Below are 19882 nucleotides of genomic sequence, written 5' to 3'. Positions count from 1 at the left end.
TTGGATATTTTTACCTACTCTGTTGGAGATTAGTTGAGAGTCCATATCTGGGCTCCTTATTTTGTTCCATTGGTCTGTGTGTCTGTTTTTGTGCCAGTATCATGCTGTCTTAGTGCTCACAGCTCTGTAATATAGCTTGAAATCAAACAACATGATGTCCCCAACTTTGTTTTACTTTTTCAACATTTCCTTGGTGATTAGGAGTCTTTTCTGGTTCCATATGAATTTTTAGGATTGTTTTATCTATTTTTGTAAAAAAAATATGCCTTTGGGTCATTGATAGGGATTACCTTGACTCTATAGGTGACTTTAGGTAGTATGGACATTTTAACAGACAGTTATCAGTGATTCTTCCAATCAGTGAACATGGCCTACCTTCCCATTTGTTTGTGTCTTCTTCAGTTTCTTTCATCAAGGTTTTGTAGTTTTCCTAACACAGGCATACCTCAGATATTATGGGTTTGATTCCAGATCACTACAGTAAAGTGACTATCACAATGAAATTATTTTTTTTAGTTTTCCAGGGCACATAAAATTTATGTTTACAATGTACTGTAGTTTTTTAAGTGTGCAGTATCATTATGTCTTAAAAAAAAAAAAACAATGCATATACCTTTATCACTAAAAAATGCCAAACATTATTTGAGTTTTTGGTGAGTCATGATCACTAATCACATATCACCATAACAAATATAATAATGAGAAAGTTTGAAATATTGCAGGGATTACCAAAATGTGACATAGAGACATAAAGTGAGCAAATGCCATTGAAAAAAATTACACTGATAGACTTGTAGGTTGCCATATACCCTTCAATTTGTTTAAAAAAAAAAAAAAGTATCTGTGGAGTGCAATGAAGTGGAGCACAATAAAATGAGGTTCACCTATACAATCTTTCACCTCCTTGGTTAAATTTATTCCCAAGTATTTTTTTTATGCCACTTGAACAGGATAGTTTTATTTCTTTCTTTTTCAAATGTTTAGTTGTTAGTTTATACCAACACAACTGATTTCTGTATGTTGATTTTATATCCTGCAAATATACTGAATTTGTTTATTAATTCCAACAGTTTTTTGGTTGAGTCTTTATTTGGGGTTTTCTCTGTATAAAATCAGATCATCTGCAAATATGACAATTTTACTTCTTCCTTTCTGATTCAGATGCCTTTTATTTCTTTTCTTGCCTAATTGATCCAACCAGGCAGGCCATCCATTATTACTCTAAGTAAATGTGGTGAGAGTGGGCACCCTCGTCTTGTTCCTGATCCTAGAGGAAAAGCTTTCAATTTTTTTTTTGTTATTGTTGTTGAATATGATGTGAGCTATGGATTTTCCTTTGTGGCCTTTATTATATAGAATTGTGGCCTATCTGTACCTAATCTGTTGAGGGCTTTTATCATGGAAATGTGTTGTATTTGGTCAAATGCATTCTACATTTATTGAGATGATCATTTGATTTTTATCTTTCATTCTGTTAAATGTGTATCACATTTATTGATTTGCATATGCTGAACCATTCTTTCATCCCATGCAGAATTCCTGCTAGGTCATGGTGTATAGTACTTTCAATGTGTGTTGAATTCAGTTTGCTGATATTTTTTGAGAATTTTTCCATCTATTCATCTAGGGTATTGGTCTGTTGTTGGGTTTTTTTTGTTGTTTATCCTTGTCTGACTTTGGTGTAATGGTAATGCTGGCTTCATAAGATGAGTTTTAAAGTGTTCTGTCCCTTCAGATTTTTAGAAGAGTTTGATTCATGAGTGAAACCAGCTTATCCTGGGGTTTTCTTTGTAGGGAGGTTTTGGTTAGTGAGTCAGTCTCCTTACTCACTGGTCTATTCAGATTTTCTGTTTCTTCCTGACTCAGTCTTGTTAGGTTGTATGTTTCTAAGAATTTATCCATTTCTTCTAGGTTATCCAATGTGTTGGCATATAATTGTTCATAATAGTCTCTTATGATCCTATGTATTTCTGTAATATCAATTGTAATGTCTCCTCTTTCATTTCTGACTTCGAATATTGTCTTCGTTCATGGTTTGTGTAGCTTAAGGTTTACCAATTTTGTTTTATTTTTTTGAAATCAGCTCTTAGTTTCATTGTTTTTTTCCTTGTTGTTTTTCTGGTCTCTGTTTTATGTATTTCTGCTCTGATTTTTATTTCTTTCCTTCTGCTAATTTTGGACTCAGGTTTGTTCTTCTATCTCTAGTTCCTTGAGGTGTAAAGTTACGATGTTTATTTGAGATGTTTCTGTTTTCATATATGCATTTATAACTAGAAAGTCCCTCTTAGGACTGCTTTTGCAGCATCCTATAAGTTTTGGTATGTTGTGTTTCCATTTTCATTTGTTACAGTTTGTTTGTTTCCCTTTTGATTTCTTTTTTGACCTGGTTACTTAGGCGTATGTTGTTTAATTTCCACACATTTGTAGGTTTTCCAGCTTCCCTTTTCTGATTCCTAGTTTCATAGGATTGTGGTCTGAAAATATACTTGGTATTATTCAGTCTTCTTAAATTTGCCATAAGACTTGTTCTTTGTATTGTCATATGGTCTGCCTTGAAGAATGTTTTGTGTGCACTTGAGAAGAACACATATTTGCTGCTGTAGGATAGAATGATCTATAAATGTCTGTTAGGTCTATTGGGTCTAATGTATGGTTCAAATCCAACATTTCCTTGCTTTTGTTCTGCCTGGATGATCTATCCGTTGGTGAAAGTGGGGTATTGAAGTCATCTGCTGTTATTGTATTGTCGATTTCTCCTTTCAAATCCAGCAGTATTTGCTAATATATTTAGGTGCTCTGATGTTGGATACATATATATTTACAATTTTTATATCCTCTTGATTCATTGACCCCTTTATTATTATATTATGACCTTCTTTGTCTCTTGTTAGCATTTTTGGCTTTTCAAATCTATTTCACCTGATACAAGCCTAGCCACGCCCCTCTCTTTTGGTTTCCACTTGCACTTAATATCTTTTTGCAGCCTTTCACTTTGAGTCAGTGTGTGTCCTTAAAGCTGAAGTTTGCCTTCTGTAGGCAATACAGAGTTGGGTCTCATTTCTTTATCTAGTTCCTTTGTGCCTTTTAATTGGTGAATTCATTTACATTTAGAGTTATTCTTGATATGTATGGACTTACAATGTAGTCTTCTTAATGGCTTTCTGGTTGTTCTGTGTTTCCACTGATTCTTTTCCCCTCTTTTTCTGCCTGCCTTTCTAGATTTGTGTTTTTTCCCCCCATTCTGTTTCCTACTTCTTTAACTTTTGTGAATCTCTTTTTTGCTTCTTAGTACCATGTAGCTTACGTAAAACATCTTATAAAACCATCCATTTTAAGCTGATAGCAACTTCAGTTGTGTAAAAGCATCACCTTTTACTCTTCCCCCTTTTATATGCTTGATGTCATTATTAACCTCTTTTTATATTGTATTCATTAACAAATTATAGTAGCTATCATTATTTTTGATACTCTCCTTAGCTTTCTAGTATAGTTAAATGGTTAATAAACCATCCTCTTAGAGAATTAGGATTTTCTATGTCTGACTATGTATTTACCTTTATCCAGTATGTTGTATGCTTTCATATGCTTTTGTAACACTAGTAATATCTAATAACACTAGAAAAACTCCTTTCAGCATTTCTTACAAAGCAAGTCTAGCAGGGATAAGCTCCCTCAGAGTTCACCAGTGAATTGTTAGTCCAAGAAAGTAATTATTTCATTTGCATCTGAAGGATAATTTTGTCAGGTAAGAGTCTTCTTTGCTAGCAGTTTTTTCTTTCAGTTCCTTGAGTATGTCATCCTGCTCTCTCCTGGCCTGTAGGGTTTCTGCTGAGAAATCACTAATAGCCTCATGGAGTTCCATCATAGATTACACTCTTTTCCCTGGGTGCTTTTAAGATTCTTTGTCTTTGGTTTTTTTTTTTTTTTTAAGAGGGAAAACGAACTTTATTTTTTATTTTTTTAAATGTTTTTGTTTATGTATTTATTTTTTGCATGAGAGCCAATTGAGGAAAAGTCAAATTATGAAGTTTGGGGAAAGAACTCTTCCTTCCTCCCCCTTCTTCCTCCATTTCATTTCATTTCTTTTTTTTTTTTTTTTTTTTAAGCTTAACAGTATTCATTGTTTTTGCACCACACTCAGTGCTCCATGAAATCCATGCCCTCTCTAATACCCCCCTCCTGATTCCCCCAACCTCCCAACCCCGGCCGCTTCAAACCCCTCAGACTGTTTTTCAGAGTCCATAGTCTCTCATGGTTCACCTCCCCTTCCAATTTCCCCCAACTCCCTTCTACTCTCCAACTCCCCTTGTCCTCCATGCTATTTGTTATGCTCCACAAATAAGTGAAACCATATGTTAATTGGCTCTCTCTGCTTGACTTATTTCATTCAGCATAATCTCTTCCAGTCCCGTCCATGTGGCTACAAAAGTTGGGTATTCATCCTTTCTGATGGAGGCATAATACTCCATAGTGTGTATGGACCACATCTTCCTTATCTGTTTGTCCATTGAAGGGCATCTTGGTTCCTTCCACGGTTTGGCTTTGATTTTTGGCAGTTCCTTTATACCATGTGTTGGAGAAGGTCTTTTGCATTGAGATAATAGGGTGATCTGTTAGCCTCGTGTACATGGACGTCCAAGTCTCTCCCCAAGTTTGGGAAGTTCTCAGCTGCTATTTCTTTAAATAAACTTTTTGCCTCCTTCTCCCTCTCTTCTCTGGAACTCTGATTATTATATTTGTTCTTTGATGGAATTAGATAGATTCAATAGGCTTTCTTCACTTTTTTAAATTCTTTTTATTTTGTTCTAATTGATAATACAAAATTTCTAGATCATTTATTCTGCATTCTCTTTGCTATACTCTGCCATACATGGTCTCTGTTGGATTTTTTTTCATTTCAATCATTGAAATCTTAAGCTCCAGAATTTCAATGTGGTTCTTTTTTTTTTTTTAATTTCTTCTTTAGGTTAAATATCTCATTTTGTTTGTGTATTATTTCCTGATTCCATTGATGTCCTTCTGAGTTTTCTTGTACATCACTGAGTTTGTTCAGAAGAACTACTTTGAGGGTCACCTGGGTGACTCAGTTGGTTAAGCGTCTGCCTTCTGCTCAGGTATTATCAATCAGAACAAAATAAAAAGAATCCCAGCTTCTGGGATTGAGCCCTGCACCAGGTTCCCTGCTTGGTGGGGAGCCTGCTTCTCCCTCTCCCTCTCTCTCTGCCTGAAGCTCCTCCTGCTTGTGCTCTCCTTCTCAAATGAATAAACAAAATCTTAAAGGATTCAGGTAGTTCCTTTTTTTTTTTTTTTTAAACAGGTAGATTGCAAAAATCTATGCTTTCGGTTGTTGGAGAATTACTGTTCTTTTGGTGATCATAGTTTTTTCGATTTTTCATGTTTCTTAAAGTTTTGCATTTCTGCTTTTGTGTTTGAAGTAGTTGTCTTCAGATGTGGTATATTCTTTGTTGGTGCTATTATATTTGGATTTTCTCCACCTTTTAGATTTTCCAGAAGGTGGTGCTCGAGTTTGTGGTTTCTCACTTCCCCACACGTTCTGCTGTTTTCTTGATAACATTCCATTTACGGGGTTTGCTCTCACCACTGCACTTGGGAGTGAGCGCAAGGAGCCACTGCAGTGTGAGACGGGAGGTGGATTTAGCACTTGGGCCATTGAGGTGCCTTGTAGACCCAGTGCAGTGGGTGGGGAGTATCCTCGGGCGAAGTATTCCCAGAGGTTCATGGGCAGGCTTCCTGCTGAAGTCCTGAGTACAGTTACCAGCAACTGTGTATCTTTAATGCCCTTTTATATTCTTATCTTCCTCTTTCTCTTTCCTGCTCTCTTCCCTTCCCCAGTTTTGGAGGTCCTGCCTCAGTACTCTGGGTGCTGCTGGAAAGAAACTGGTTTCTCCTGCCACGCCCTGCACAATGGGTCTAGTTGGGTACTCACTCACTGCTCTCCTTTTCCCTTCTTGTAAAGGTCTCCACTGCTGGGTTATTCATTCCCATGAAGTGTTGGCTTTGGTGGAGAAGGGGAAATGGAACTGGCATTGGGAAAATTCCTCTTACAGTTTCCATTGTGACCAACCTTTTTTTTAAAAAAATAAAACAAACAAACAACATCTGTCTTGTATGGGTATCTGCCTAGGTAAGGTCAGCACTCTCCAGGTTTTTTTCCATTATGGCAAGAGTGGTTGGGGCAAGTGGACTGATTCTGCAACCCATATTGAAGTCTGCCTACCTACTACCAGATGCACCGGTGGTTGAGACAACTCCCAAGTCCCCTGGCATATGGTGCTGAATCCCACAATTCCCACAAAACACTACTGTTTGTGGATGTATTTCTAATCCATAACTTAAAAAGGGGGACAAAAAGGAGGATCATCTTAGGCTGCCATGTCATTCTCATGCTGACATCTTATGCTGCCATCACTCTTCCAATTTTAAATAAGATAGTCAGGACAGGCTTCATTTAGAAGGTGACATTTGGACAGACTTGAAAGAGGTGAGAGAGAGTACTGAATGGAAGGGAGTAGAATATATGGAAGAAGAATATTCCAGGCAGGGTACAGGCAGTACAAAGGCTCTGATGTGAAAGCCTGCCTGTGCGCAAACAGGACAGTGTGGCTAGACCAGAGTGACCAAGGGTGAGGGAAATGAATGGGGATGGGAAGGGATAAACTGTGAAGGCTCTTACAAGCTATGAGGATGACTTTGGCTCTTATCCTGATTGGAATTGGAAGCCTTCACAGATTTGAGCTGAGAAATTAAATGATAGCTTATGTTTTATAAGGATCACTATTTATCAAAAAGAGACTACAGAATAACAAGGGGGAGAATCAGGGACACCAGCTACATTAACTATTGCAGTACCCTATGGTAAAAGACAGTTACTCTGACAAGAGTGAAGAAGTGAAGAAAGCAGGGCATCTGGGTGGCTCAGTGGATTAAAGCCTCTGCCTTTGGCTCAGGTCATGATCTCAGGGTCCTGGGATCAAGCCCCCCATCAGGCTCTCTGCTTGGCAGGGAGTCTGCTTCCCCCTCTTTTTCTGCCTACCTCTCTGCCAACTTGTGATCTCTGCCTGTCAAATAAATAAAATCTTTAAAAAAAAAAAAAAAAGAAGAAGAAGAAGTGAGGAAAGCTGTTGGATTTTGGATATATTTTGAAAACACAGTCAACAGGATTTCCTGATGTGAGACCAAGAGAAAGACGAGAGTCAAGATTGACTGTAGTTTTTGTCCCAGACTACTAAAGGACAGAGTTCTTGTGGGAAGGTTATGTTCCTGAGCCTGCTGCTCTGTTTTGTTATAACCTTAAGTGTCACTTGGAATTAGATTTTCCCTGTTACTAAGGTGGGGAAGGAGGATGAGAAGAAGAAGAAAAAATGGGGAGAAGAGGGGAAGGAGGAGGGGAGGGAGGGAAATACTTGTTCTGTCTCAGCATCTTCTTCAAGTACTAAAATAAGTGTAGAGTCAAGTCTTGATAGATACTGAGAACTATCAAAGAGAACTTATACTCTCATTGCTAGATTCTTCCTGCCCCTCCTCAGATATAAATGATGTCATGAAGCAAAGCCTTATCTTCCATAGGAATTAAACAGACTGGTCATGTTTATGGTTTCTTTAATAATTGGGATCTCAGAGATCATCTAATAAAACTAGGAGAAGTTGAAACTTACAGAGGTTAAATTATTTGCCAAAATCACAGTTTTTTACTGACAGAACTAGAAATTCAGGTCTCTAATGCATCATGTACTTACTTAAAACTAGATACCCAGTTCTGGTAGTAGCCAAAGTTTATACTAAGAATTAAGTGTTCTATGATCATTTTCCTTCCTTTTTGAATTTAGATGGACTTTTGAAAGATAATTTTATATAAAATATAGATAATAGAATATAGATACAGATATAGAGAATATAGATATAGAAAGATAATAAATATATATGTAAGTTATTATATATATAATAAATATATAATGTAAGTTCCCATTAAAATTTTAAAGGAAACCAGTTTTTCTCTGGCTGGATAAACTTCCCTGTAGTAAGTTATGAATATCTTCATTGACATTAGAAATGCTGTTAAACAGAGATACCATACTCATTGATTCTAAAACAGTTTTTTCAACATTTTTATGTCTCTGAACTTGGAACACATCTTACAGTGAAGGGCATAGTACTGTCACTGTTAGCTTGCATTGACGTTGCGTTTTCCCCAGATTGACAGCACTAGTGTCTCAGTGCTACCAACTAAACATTACATTTACTGCTTGAGGTTTTTGAGGGACCACCCTCAAAAAAAAAAAAATTATAATCTGTAATCAGATTATAAACCTTCATGAGTCCTGAGTTACAGTTGAAATGCTAAGAGTAAATGAGTTTTCCTACCTTAATGCAGTGCCTAGAATGAGCCATATACATTTCTTCACTAACCCTTTCTGTGAGGCTTCTGTTAACCACACTCCTTGCTTTAAAATAGGAAGTTTCTGCTTAACTCTGCATTTTTTAGTGTGGTTAAAAATTTGTTTTCTTGGTGTGTTAAAAATTTAAACATCTCTGTTACAAGCACTGGTATCTTAGATGGGAAAAATCACATTCTTTTCTCAAAAGCCTTGAGGCTCCTCTCCTTGCCCTTTGGTGTCAGCAACAAGTCCTTGAACTGTCAGAGGAGTAATGAAGGTGGTAAGTAGGTGGCCAACAATATGACCCCTTATAGTTAAACTCACAGCAGTGGGAATTATGGACAGACTGCCTGTGCTCAGTGAAATTAATCCATTTTGTTTAGAGATTTTTGTTGTCTTAAAGTAGATTTGAGTTTACTCTTGCCTGCCAATAGTGAAACCTAAACTTTCAATTACTTGTCCTTGCTCCAGGAAACTGGAAGACTCCTATAAAAACTGAGACCCTTATAAAAAAAGGTCCAGGCTAAAATACTGTCTTGAGTGAATGTGCAAATGTATATATGTATATACTTTTATTACGGTATACTTTCAGTAAAATTCACCCATTTTTTTTTTTTAAGATTCGTTTATTTATTTACTTGACAGAGATCACAAGTAGGCAGAGAAGTGGGGGATTGGGGGGGGTGGGGAGCAGAGAGCTCCATGCAGAGCTCGATCCCAGGACTCTGAGATTATGACCTGAGCCAAAGGCAGAGGCTTAACCCACTGAGCCACCCAGGTGCCCTGAAATTCATCCATTTTAATGTATAGTTCTGAGTTTCAAAAATTCATGGTCCTGTAATTGACAGCTCAGTCAGTTCAAGCCTCTGAGTATACCCTATTCCAGAGGTTATATAAATAGGAACCATGCATTATCTAGCTTTTGGAGTCCAACTTCTTTCATTTAGCATAATGCATTTCATGTTATCTAGGTAGTTGGATGTATCCATTCTTTGTACCGCTTTATTTCTCAGTAATACTTCACTGGATGACAGTATTAGAGTTTGTTTATCCATTCACCACTTAAAGACATTTACATTCTTCCCACTTTGGAGTTATTATAAATAAAACCACTATAAATATGGGAAAAATCACATTCTTTTCTCAAAAGCCTTGAGGCTCCTCTCCTTGCCCTTTGGTGTCAGCAACAAGTCCTTGAACTGTCAGAGGAGTAATGAAGGTGGTAAGTAGGTGGCCAACAATATGACCCCATACAGATTTTTGTATGAACATAAATTTTCTTTTCCTCATTTCCCTTAATATAAATACTTAGGAGTGGAATTGCTTGGTCTCTTGTGAAGTATATGCTTAATGGTTTCTCATAATGACTGTACCATTTTGCATTACCAACAGGAATGAATGTATGCTCCAGTTGTTCAGCATCTTTGTTAGTACTCCATATTGTGAAGATGCGTTCTGTTTGCTTGTTTTTAGTGTTAGTCACTCAAATAGTTGTAGTGTTCATTTTTATTTTAATGTACATTCATCACTGACTAATGATGGTGAACATCTTTTCACCATCTTTAATGCCCCTTTATATTCTTTGATGTGTATATTTTCTTTGTCATGGATATATTTTCTTTGGTGAAATGTCTGCTCAATTCTTCTGCCTGTTTTTTTTTTTTTTTTAATTTTTTTATTTTTTATAAACATATATTTTTATCCCCAGGGGTACAGGTCTGTGAATCACCAGGTTTACACACTTCACAGCACTCACCAAATCACATGCCCTCCCCAATGTCCATAATACCAACCCCTTCTCCCAAACCCCCTCCCCCCGGCAACCCTCAGTTTGTTTTGTGAGATTAAGAGTCACTTATGGTTTGTCTCCCTCCCAATCCCATCTTGTTTCATTTCTTCTTCTTCTACCCACTTAAGCCTCCATGTTGCATCACCACTTCCTCATATCAGGGAGATCATATGATAGTTGTCTTTCTCTGCTTGACTTATTTCGCTAAGCATGATACGCTCTAGTTCCATCCATGTTGTTGCAAATGGCAAGATTTCATTTCTTTTGATGGCTGCATAGTATTCCATTGTGTATATATACCACATCTTCTTGATCCATTCATCTGTTGATGGACATCTAGGTTCTTTCCATAGTTTGGCTATTGTGGACATTGCTGCTATAAACATTCGGGTGCATGTGCCCCTTTGGATCACTACATTTGTATCTTTAGGGTAAATACCCAATAGTGCAATTGCTGGGTCATAGGGCAGTTCTATTTTCAACATTTTGAGGAACCTCCATGCTGTTTTCCAGAGTGGCTGCACCAGCTTGCATTCCCACCAACAGTGTAGGAGGGTTCCCCTTTCTCCACATCCTCGCCAGCATCTGTCATTTCCTGACTTGTTGATTTTAGCCATTCTGACTGGTGTGAGGTGATATCGCATTGTGGTTTTGATTTGTATTTCCCTGATGCCGAGTGATATGGAGCACTTTTTCATGTGTCTGTTGGCCATCTGGATGTCTTCTTTGCAGAAATGTCTGTTCATGTCCTCTGCCCATTTCTTGATTGGATTATTTGTTCTTTGGGTGTTGAGTTTGCTAAGTTCTTTATAGATTCTGGACACTAGTCCTTTATCTGATATGTCGTTTGCAAATATCTTCTCCCATTCTGTCAGTTGTCTTTTGATTTTGTTAACTGTTTCCTTTGCTGTGCAAAAGCTTTTGATCTTGATGAAATCCCAGTAGTTCATTTTTTCCCTTGCTTCCCTTGCCTTTTGCGTTGTTCCTAGGAAGATGTTGCTGCGGCAGAGGTCGAAGAGGTTGCTGCCCGTGTTCTCCTCAAGGATTTTGATGGATTCCTTTCGTACATTGAGGTCCTTCATCCATTTTGAGTCTATTTTTGTGTGTGGTGTAAGGGAATGGTCCAATTTCATTTTTCTGCATGTGGCTGTCCAATTTTCCCAGCACCATTTATTGAAAAGGCTGTCTTTTTTCCATTGGACATTCTTTCCTGCTTTGTCGAAGATTAGTTGACCATAGATTTGAGGGTCTATTTCTGGGCTCTCTATTCTGTTCCATTGATCTATGTGTCTGTTTTTGTGCCAGTACCATGCTGTCTTGATGATGACAGCTTTGTAATAGAGCCTGAAGTCCGGAATTCTGATGCCACCAACGTTGGCTTTCTTTTTCAATATCCCTTTGGCTATTCGAGGTCTTTTCTGGTTCCATATAAATTTTAGCATTATTTGTTCCATTTCTTTGAAAAAGATGGATGGTACTTTGATAGGAATTGCATTAAATGTGTAGATTGCTTTAGGTAGCATAGACATTTTCACAATATTTATTCTTCCAATCCAGGAGCATGGAACATTTTTCCATTTCTTTGTGTCTTCCTCAATTTCTTTCATGAGTACTTTATAGTTTTCTGAGTATAGATTCTGTGTCTCTTTGGTTAGGTTTATTCCTAGGTATCTTATGGTTTTGGATGCAATTGTAAATGGGATTGACTCCTTAATATCTCTTTCTTCTGTCTTGCTGTTGGTGTAGAGAAATGCAACTGATTTCTGTGCATTGATTTTATATCCTGACACTTTACTGAATTCCTGTATAAGTTCTAGCAGTTTTGGAGTGGAGTCTTTTGGGTTTTCCACATATAGTATCATATCATCTGCGAAGAGTGATAATTTGACTTCTTCTTTGCCGATTTGGATGCCTTTAATTTCCTTTTGTTGTCTGATTGCTGAGGCTAGGACCTCTAGTACGATGTTGAATAGCAGTGGTGATAATGGACATCCCTGCCGTGTTCCTGACCTTAGCGGAAAAGCTTTCAGTTTTTCTCCATTGAGAATGATATTTGCGGTGGGTTTTTCATAGATGGCTTTGATGATATTGAGGTATGTGCCCTCTATCCCTACACTTTGAAGAGTTTTGATCAGGAAGGGATGTTGTACTTTGTCAAATGCTTTTTCAGCATCTATTGAGAGTATCATATGGTTCTTGTTCTTTCTTTTATTGATGTGTTGTATCACATTGACTGATTTGCGGATGTTGAACCAACCTTGCAGCCCTGGAATAAATCCCACTTGGTCGTGGTGATCTTCTGCCTGTTTTTTAATTGGGTTGTTTGTTTTCTTAACTGAGTTGTTTAGAATTCTTTATATATTCTAGATATAAGTCCTTATCATATATGTGATTTGCACATCTTTTCTCCCTGTTGGCAGCATATCTTTTCATTCTCTTTACAGAATGTTTCCAAATACAAGTTTTTAATCTCCATGAAGTCCATTTTATCAAGTTTCCTTTTATGGGTCATGCTTTTTTGGACTTGTAGCTAAGCTTTGCCCAAACCAAGGTCACAAAAATTTTCTCCTATTTTTCCTCCAGAAGTTTAATAGTTTAAGATTTTATATTTAGGTCTGTGATCCATTTTGAGTTAATGTTTGTTTATGGTGTGAGCTGTGGTTCATGCTCATTTTGTATTGCATATGAATACACAGTTGTTCCTACACCATTGATTGAAAAGAATAGTCTTTCTCATTGAAACCCCTCTGTATTTTTGTCAAAAGTCTGATGACCTAAGTATGGGTCTGTTTCTTAGACTCTCCATTATGTCCAAATATGTATCTAATAGACTCTAAAATGTCTACCCTTTCACCAATACCACACTTTATTGTTTACTATAGCTTTTTAATAATTCTTAGATATTGTGAATCCTTCAGTTTTATTTTTGAAAATTGTTTTGTTTTAAAAAAAAGATTTTTTAAAAAAGATTTTATTCATTTGCAAGGAAAGAGCATGAGCACGGGGAGGGGGCCAGAGGGAGAAGCAGGTTCCCTACTCAGCAGGGAGCCCAACACAGGGATCTATCCCAGGACCTCGAGATCATGACCTGAGCCGAGGGCAGACGCTTAACCAGCTGAGTCACCCAGGCGCCCCTGTTTTGCTCTTTTTATTCCCTTTTCTGGCCATCCAAATTTTGGAATCAGCTTGTCAATTTCTTTTGTTTTAAATCTTTCTAAGAAATTATTATTATGTTATTTTGATGTACTCTTAAATGTATAAAAAACAGTACAGATAGATCCTTATATCCCTCGCCCAGTCTCTCTAGTGTTAACATCTTATATAATGAGTATAATTATCTTAATAAGGAAATTAACATTAGTACAATATTACTAAAAAACTTATATGAGGGACGCCTAAGTGGCTCAGTCAGCTCAGAGTGGCTGAAGCATCTGCTTTCAGCTCAGTTCATGATCTCAGGGTCCTGGGATTGAGCCCTGTGGCAGGTTCCCCACTCAGCAGGGGTCTGCTTCTCCCTCTCCTTCTGCCCCTCCCCCCACTTGTCATGATCGCTCTCATCTCTCTCCCAAATAAATAAAATCTTTTAAAAATATATGAATTTCATCAGTTTTCCTATCAGCAGTGTACTTTTTCTGCTGTAGGATATTATCTCACATTGCATGCAACTTTTTCTCTGAAGTTTTTAATTGCAATTACATTGGATATATAAATCAGTTAGGGGAGAATTAACATCTTAACAATATTAGGTCTTCTAATCCAGGGACACAGTATGTCTCCATTTTAAAGGCTTCTTTTTTTTTTTTATTAGCATATAATGCATTATTTGCTTCACGGGTACAGGTCTGTGATTCATCAGTCTTAGACAATTCACAACACTCACCATAGCACATACCCTCCACAGTGTCCATAAGCAGCCCTCAGTTTCTTTCCTGAAATTAAGAGTCTCTTATGGTTTGTCTCCCTCCCCAGTCCCATCTTGTTCCATTGTTCCCTCCCTTCCCCCACCCCCCCAAATTCTTCATATCAGAGAGATCATATGATAATTGTCTTTCTCTGATTGACTTAATTTCACTCAGCATAATACCCTCTAGTTTCATCTGCATCGTTGCAAATGGCAAGATTTCCATTTTTGATGTATGCATAGTATTCGTGTGTGTGTGTGTGTGTGTGTGTGTGTACACATACACCACATCTTCTTTATCCATTCATCTGTTGATGGATATCTAGGCTCTTTCCACAGTTTGGCTCTGGTGAACATTGCTGTTGTAAACATTCAGGTGCACGTGCCCCTTTGGATCACTACATTTGTATCTTTTTGAGGAACCTCCATACTGTTTTCCAGAGTGGTTACCCCAGCTTACAATCCCACGAACAGCATAGGAGGGTTCCCCTTTCTGTGCATCCTCGCCAACACCTGTCATTTCCTGACTTGTTAATTTTAGCCATTCTTATGGGTGTGAGGTGGTATCTCACTGTGGTTTTGATTTTTATTTCTCTGAAGTTAAAGGCTTTTTTTTTTCTCTTTCAGCAATATTTTTTCTCTTTCAGGTTTCATCTTGCACATTAATATATTTACACTTCAGTATTTGTGTGTGTGTGATTGTTAATTATGCTTTTTAAAAAATTAGAATTCTAAAATTCATTGCTAGTATATGGAAATACAACTGATCGTTATATATTGACTTTGATTCCTGTGATTTGGCAAACTCTTTTATTCTGGGAGGATTTTTGAAGTATTTTTGGAGTTCTTTATATTGACAGCTGTGTTGTTTGTGAATAAAGACAAATTGTTCTTACTTTCTAATGTGTATGCCTTTTATTTCTTTTCCTTGTCTCATTGCGCTGACCAGTACTTCCAGTATAATTTTGTTCAGCTGTCCTGAGAGGACATCCTTACCTTGTTCCACATTTTGGCACTCAGTCATTCACCGTGAAATATGGTAGTTCTAGGGTTTTTTAGATGCTGTTTATCAGATTGAGAAATTTCTCTAATATCAGCTTACTGATATTTCTAATCATGAATGGATACTGAATTTTGTCAATTTGTTTTATGCACCTTTTGAAATGACCATCTGAGTTTTCTTTTCTTCAGTAAGTTAATAGTATCAGTTACATTGATGTGACGACTTTTGCATGTTGAACTAGAGTTGCATTGTCAAGATAAAACCCACTTAGTCGTATGGTGTATTATCATTTTTTATGTATTGACTGGATTTAATTTGCCAATATTTTGTAGTTGATTGTATGTCTACATTCATGAGACTTAATGACTTTTCTTTTTTCATCATGTCTTTAGTCTTGGTGTCAGGATAATGCTAAGCCAGTAAAACAAGATGGGGAATGTTCTCTCCTTTTCTATATGCTGTAAAGTATGTAAGATAGATACTAATTCCTTCTTAAATTGATGATAGAGACTTCTACCATTCTGCCAGTGAAACCATCTGGGCTTGGGTTTTTCTTTGTAGGAAGGTTTTAAATGACAAATCAAACTTCTTTAATGGATAGAGGTCTGTCCTTATCATCTGTTTCATTTTGAATGGGCTTTGGCAGATTCTGTTTTTCAAAGAATGTGTCCATTTCTTCTAGTTATTAAATTTATGGTCATACAGTTGTTTGTAATATTCCTTAATCTTCCTTTTTATGTGTAAAAAGGTACATGTTAATGTCCACATTTCAGTTGCTTACATTTTTATCATCTTCCTTTTTAATCTTGATCATTTTGTTCAGGGTTTTATCAGTTTTATGGACCTTTTTGAAGCATTATCTTTGGTTTTATTGACTTTTTGCTGTTTTCTGTTTTCTACTTTATTCCTTTCTGCTTTTGTCTTTTATTTTCTTTGTTTTGTATATTTTGGTTTTCCATTCTGTTTTTAGTTTCTCAAGGTGGGAAAAATAGATTTTTTAAAATTATGTTCAGTTAGCCACTGTATGGTACATAATTAGTTTTTGATATAGTGCTCAGTGATTCATTAGTTAAGTATAACACCCAGTGCTCATCACAGCACGTGCCCTCCTCAATACCCATCACCCTGTTAATCCTCTCCCCACTCTCCTCCCCTCTGAAACCCCCAGATTGTTTCTCGGGGTCCATAGTCTCTCATGGTTCATTTCCCTCTCTGATTTCTCCCCCTTTGGATTTTCTTCCCTTCTCTGTGGTCCTCCATGCTTATGTTCCACATATGAGTGAAACCATCTGATAATTGTCTTTCCTCTGCCTGACTTACTTCATCTAACATAATCCCCTCCAGTTCCATCCATGTCGATGTAAATGGTGGGCATTCATCCTTTCTGGTGGCTGAATAATATTCCATTGTGTATATTTTTGCTTTTCTTTCCCTTGCCTTTGGAGACATGTCTTGAAAGAAGTTGCTGTGGCTGATGTCAAAGAGGTTACTGCCTATGTTCTCCTCTAGGATTTTGATGGATTCCTGTGTCACATTGAGGTCTTTCATCCATTTAGAGTTTATCTTTGTGTATGGTGTAAGAGAATGGTCCAGCATCATTCTTCTGTATATTGCTGTCCAGTTTTCCCAACACCACTTATTATAAAGACTATCTTTCATCCATTGGGTATTTTTTCCTGCTTTGTCGAAGATTAGTTGACTATAGAGTTCAGAGTCCATACCAGGGCTCTCTATTCTGTTCCATTGTCCGTGAGTCAGTTTTTTTGCCAGTACCATTCTGTCTTGATGATCACACCTTTGTAATATAGCTTGAAATCAGGCAATGTGATGCCCCCAGCTTTGTTTTTCTTCTTCAACATTTCCTTGACGATTCGGGATCTTTTCTGGTTCCATACACATTTTAGGATTGTTTCAGCTCTTTGAAAAATGCCAAGTGGTATTTTAATAGGAATGGCATTGAAAGTGTAAATTGTTTTGGTAGGACGGACATTTTAGCAATGTTTCTTCTTCCAATCCTTGAGCATGGACTATTTTTCCATCTCTTTGTGTCTTCCTCAATTTCTCCATAAGTGTTTTGTAGTTTCTAGCATACAGATCCTTTACCACTTTAGTTAGGTTTATTCCTAGGTATCTTGTGCTTTTTGTTGCTATTGTGAATGAAATTGACCCTTAATTTCTCTTTCTATAGTTACATTCTTAGTGTATAGAAAGGCCACTGATTTCTGTGCATTGATTTTGTATCCTGCCACGTTGCTGAATTGCTATATAAGTTCTAGTAATTTGGGGGTGGAATCTTTGGGTTTTCTACATAAAGTATCATGTCATCAGAAAAGGGAGAATTTGACTTATTCTTTACCAATTTGGATGCCTTTTATTTCTTTCTGTTGTCTGATTGCTGAGGCTAGGACTTAATAGTACTATGTTGAATAATAGTGGGGAGAGTGGGCATCCCTGTCGTGTTCCTGATCTTAAGGGAAAGGCTAGCTTTTCCCCATTAAGAATTACATTTGCTGTGGGCTTTTCATAGATGGTTTTTATGATATTGAGGACTGCTCCCTCCAATCCTATACTCTGAAGAGTTTTAATGAGGAACGGATATTGTATTTTGTCAAATGCTTTTTCTGCATCATTTGAGAGGATTGTATGGTTCTTGTCTTTTCTTTTACTGATGTGCCCTACCATGTTGATTGATTTGCGAATGTTGAACCAGCCTTGCATCCCAGGCATAAAACTCACTTGGTCGTGGTGTGTCATCCTTTTAATGTATTGTTGGATCCTGTTAGCTAGGATCTTGTTCAGTATTTTGACATCCATGTTCATCAGGGTGATGCTGGTCTCATAGAAGGAGTTTGGAAGTTTTCCTTCTGTTTCTATTTTTTGAAACAGGGCGCCTGGGTGGCTTAGTTGCTAAGCTTCTACCTTCGGCTCAGGTCATGATCCCAGCGTCCTGGGATCGAGTCCCACATCAGGTTCCCTGTTTGCCTGCTTTCCCTCTCCCCCTGCTTATGTTCCTGCTCTTGCTGTCTCTCTCTCTCTCTCTCTGTCAAATAAATAAAATCCTTATTTTTTGAAAGAGCTTCAGTGGAATAGGTATTATTTCTTCTTTAAATGTTCGGTACAATTTCCCTGGGAAGCTATTTGGCCCAGGACTTTTGTGTTCTGGGGAGGTTTTTGATTACTGTTTCAATTTCGTTAACTGGTTATTGGTCTAATCAGATTGTCTATTTCTTCCTGTTTCAATCTTGGTAGTTTGTAAATGTCCAGGAAGGCATCCGTTTCTTCCAGGTTGCTTCATTTGTTGGTATATAGTTGCTAGTAAAAATTCCTAATAATTACGTCTATTTCCTTGGTGTTAGTTGTGATCTCTCCCCCTTTCACTTGTGATTTTATTAATTTGAGTCCTTTCTCTGGAAACACAGATTATTCATTTGAAGCATTTCTTCTCAAAATAAGCATGTAATACTGTACGTTTCCCTCCAAGTATTGCTTTAGCTGTAGCCAACGTATTTTGGTATGTTGTGGGTTATTTTTTTTTTTTTTTAAGATTTTATTTATTTATTTATTTGACAGAGAGACCACAAGTAGGCAGAGAGGAAGGCAGAGAAAGAGGAGGAAGCAGGTTCCCCACTGAACGGAGAGCCCGATGCAGGGCTAGATCCCAGGACCCTGGGATCATGACCTGAGCTGAAGGTAGAGGCTTTAACCCACTGCGCCACCCAGATGCCCGTTGATATGTTGTGTTTTAATTTTCAGTTGATTCAGAATATTTTAATTTCCTCGTGACTACTTCTTTGGTCGGTGGGTTATTTAGAAGTGTGTTAATTTCAAGCTACTTAGAGATTTGCCAAGTATCTTTCTGTTACTGACTTTGGTTCAAGTGTGACCTCTATCTAATGTTTCCAGCTTCCAGTGGTTGTATACTCTCCTTTTAGCCCACCGTCAGCTTTTAGCAGAGGGTGAACATTTTAGCTGAATACATTTTACCCTCTTATGTGGTAGCCTCATCTTCCCATTCTCTGCCATGGTGAGCCAATACAGTCCCATGACTCCTTGGAGGTGCATGTCTTTCCTTGAATTTTGTGTTACTTTTTACACAAACTCCGTTATAGGTTCAAGAAAAGTTATGATTTTGTAAATTATTGTTTTGGTTATTGATAAGCAGGGGAAGTGTTCTTTCCAGCTTTCTCCATCCTAAGGTAAAGCCAGAAGTCTCAATGCCATATATTTTAAGCTACAATCTGGGCAGTGTTTTAGAGTTTGAGCCATAGAGGCAGAAAGAGAGAGGTTGATGACTCTGCATTGTAAGGCTTCATTGCAGACAATTGCAGTCACATTCTCTTTGATGTCCATGGAGTAACCCAATTGTTCTGTTGTAATAAAGTTTTATTTCACTAACAACAATGACATCTTCAATCTGCACAAAATAACAGGAGTGAGTTTCTGCAAATAACTGCCACCCCTGCCTTCTTTTCTAATTTAAGTTGTGGGCCCATAGAGTGCCTTGTGTGAATGGGTGACATAGGTCAGGAGGCTGAGGCCTGGGCTTATTTCTTCTTTGGAATAGTACAAGTTGCTGCTTAATAGTAGAGTAATACATCTATATAAGAAGTTTAGCTTTGGCTCAGTCCCTGCCTGATTATGTGTTGAGGGAACAGCCTATAATTAGGCACTTCATTCCAGCCTAGTGGCTGTTGAAGGAATAGAATCTAAGGAAACTCTGCTCTACAGGGTTTTAAGCTGGTAATTGGCAAAGCTATATGACTATAGACATCAATATGAAGATACCTTTTTAT

General features: G+C 37.4%; 1 protein-coding gene across 1 annotated transcript in view; it reads left to right on the top strand.

Annotated features, from left to right (window-relative positions):
• TMEM131 (transmembrane protein 131) overlaps window positions 1–19882 on the top strand; it is a 214486-nt gene that overhangs the window by 114769 nt on the left and 79835 nt on the right. The window lies entirely within an intron of this gene.

The sequence above is a fragment of the Mustela lutreola genome, chromosome 9, assembly GCF_030435805.1.
Source record: "Mustela lutreola isolate mMusLut2 chromosome 9, mMusLut2.pri, whole genome shotgun sequence".
NCBI classification, from domain to species: Eukaryota; Metazoa; Chordata; class Mammalia; order Carnivora; family Mustelidae; genus Mustela; species Mustela lutreola.
The sequence above is the reverse complement of the archived record's forward strand: the minus strand, read 5'-3'. Positions and strand labels throughout refer to the sequence as shown.